Source organism: Henckelia pumila, chromosome 1 (genome assembly GCF_033568475.1).
Source record: "Henckelia pumila isolate YLH828 chromosome 1, ASM3356847v2, whole genome shotgun sequence".
In the NCBI taxonomy this organism is placed as follows: domain Eukaryota; kingdom Viridiplantae; phylum Streptophyta; class Magnoliopsida; order Lamiales; family Gesneriaceae; genus Henckelia; species Henckelia pumila.
The window spans coordinates 157,920,562-157,923,329 of record NC_133120.1 but is presented as its reverse complement, the minus strand read 5'-3'; the positions used below and the strand labels follow the sequence as shown (position 1 = coordinate 157,923,329).

Genomic DNA, 2,768 nt, shown 5'->3' with positions numbered 1-2,768 from the left:
TCGGAATATAAAAAAGATATATCGGATGGATATATGCATCGAAAAATGTGTAAAAATAAGGTAAGTAGAATAGTTTTCGTTGCGGGGGTTTAAGAGATGACGACAACGGCTCGTATCGTCTCGTACGCCGTGAAGGGAAATGTGGTTTTCAGAAAGAAATATACATGCGAGATAAAATATATGTAAGATAAGATTCTAGTTTCTCGTTCAAAATGACAACAATTGTTGTTTTTGTTTTGTGGAATAAGAGCAATTGTTTTAAACTATGTTTGAGTGGGTGTTGTTAGGCCAACAACATCCATAGCTAATTGTTACTAAACTTTTTTGAGTTATACTACATATATATGGAGAGAAGACTTTTATGATGCCCAACTCTCCATCCCCATTTCCTACCCAACTGATGACATGGCATGCCACATCTGATTAATTTTTTAATTTATTAAATAAAACTCCAGCCCATTGAAAGACTCTTCTTCCCCGTAAATAATTTCCCCCTCTTTCCTTTCCCAAATCTCACAACCCCGGTCTAGGGCTCAGTTGCCTACAGCCATTTCCCACCAGCCACTGCCGCAGCTACAAGCCTCGCGGCCGCCTAGCTACAAGCATCTCCATCGCCTCGTCGTCGCTTCGCTACGTCATCAAGCCCCGTAAATCATTTTTCCCTCAATTTATTTAATGCTTTGTTTCTTCTCAAAGATGACCCTATTTTTGCGAGGAACAAGAGAGCTTTGGCAATGAGGGGAATCGAGTTATAGTTGATTGAAGGAGAGAATGCTTAGAATTTATCTTACAAATACGAGCTTGAAGGTATTTTACAAACAAAGAACTACTTATCTCATTCATCCACTCGTTTATATTTACAAATTGTCTTCGTTTTTATATAAAAAATTATCACAGTATATTATATTATATTATTATTGAATACATCCAGGTTGATGGAAGCAGATGGCTTATGCTACTTTTTAACAAAAATGAGGCCATTGTTTGACAAAAATCTCGTCTCTCCTACTTTTTAAAATAAATGAGGCCATTTTGTTGACAAAAAATCTTGTCTTTTATAATTGGTTGAGGTGTTTCAGATTATTAGCATCCCTTATCTTTTTCAAATGCATATATAATTGGTTGTTTGTGCTTGATTCTTGTTTTCCATTATTAGGGATGACCAGCATCGGTTGCATCCCTTTTAAAATAAATGAGGTCATTAGTTTTTTTGTTCACTAAGGTCAATTTACCTAACCATTTTCTAGGGCAAGTGCATGGCTTAGTATTTTTTTCCCTAATTCTGTTTCGAGACCAGTATTTTTTATTTTGAATTTTTTACAGAGTTATTTCTATAGAAAGCATGGAATAAAACAGTGGTGATGATCAGATATACATGCCCGAATTTGTAGATGAGAGAAAACCAAAAATTGGGATGGAATTCGGCTCAGTGGATGAGGATTTTTTATTCTATAACCATTATGCCCGAGAAGCTGGATTTAGCACGAGAATCAATAATATCAAGAAAGATAAGAGTACAAATGAGGTTGTTGGAAACAATTTTTATGTTCTAAATAAGTACATACAGATGAAAAGAAGAAACAACCAAGTGGTGAGAAATCGAGAAAAGAAAGAGCTCGTGGTCAAGTGAGAACTGGTTGTAGGTCAAAAATTTCAATTGTGAAGGCACAAAGTGGAACAAATCGGGCTGTCAGTGCTTTTCAGGAAAGTCATAATCATCCACTATCGACTCCTTCAAAGGTACATTTTCTACGATCACATCGCAGTGTTTCGAAAGCAAAGAAAGCATTGACTCAACAATTTTCATAAGTCAATGTGACAACTTGTTAGCAAATTCAGTTATTGGAGATAGAGTGTGGAGAATCTGAGTATATCGGTTGCACAGAAACAGATCTTAGAAACTTTGAGAAAGAGCTGAAAAATGAACAAAAAAGTATCGATGCAGAAACACTAATCGAGTTCTTTGAATCCAAAAAAGAGAAGAATTTTGATTTTTTCTTTACGTATGAGACTGATTCAAAAAATAGATTGAGTAGGTGTTTTTGGGCGGATGTTGTATCAAGGATGGCATACAGTGCATTTGGTGATGTAGTCTTGTTTGATACGATGTATAACATCAACAAATATGGGATGATTTTTGCACCACTTATAGGATTTAATCATCATAATCAAACAATTGTTTTTGGTTGTGGCTTTCTAAGTGATGAGAAAACTGAGTCTTTTGTTTGGCTGTTTAACAAGTTCATAGAAGTCATGCCTACAGGTTCACCAAATGTGATAATTACTCACCAGGATCCTGCTATTACGAAAGACATTGCACAAGTTTTCCCCCAAACAATGCATCGATATTTTTTGTGGCACATACTGAACAAGTTCTCAGAGAAATTAGTCCCTATGACTTTTCGTGACCACTATCAAAGCATCAAGAATGTCATCGAAAATTCAACAACACCGGATGAATTTGAGATTTCTTGAGAAGAAGATATGAAATGTGCTAAATTGGAGTGAAATGATTAGCTAAAAATGATGTATGATTTGAGAGAGAAGTGGGTGCCAGCATATCTTAATCATGTTTTTGTAGCTAGAATGTCAACTAGTCAAAGATCTGAAAGTTCTCATTCATTTTTCAAGAGGTGTGTCTCAAAGAAGAACTCGTTGAGGGATTTCATAATCCGTTTCAATAGAGTACTCAAACACCAAAGGCACAATAAGTTAGTTTCTGAACATGTTGATATAAATGAGCGTCCGAAGATCAGAGGAAATTTGAC

The 2,768-nt window shown here is 35.6% G+C and overlaps 1 long non-coding RNA gene across 1 annotated transcript; it reads left to right on the top strand.

Annotated features, from left to right (window-relative positions):
* The first annotated feature begins 503 nt into the window (after window positions 1-503).
* Window positions 504-2,145, top strand: LOC140876011 (uncharacterized). Its single transcript, XR_012148636.1, has 2 exons — window positions 504-807; window positions 1,324-2,145. It is a non-coding gene; the product is annotated as an uncharacterized lncRNA (long non-coding RNA).
* The last annotated feature ends 623 nt before the right edge of the window (window positions 2,146-2,768 follow it).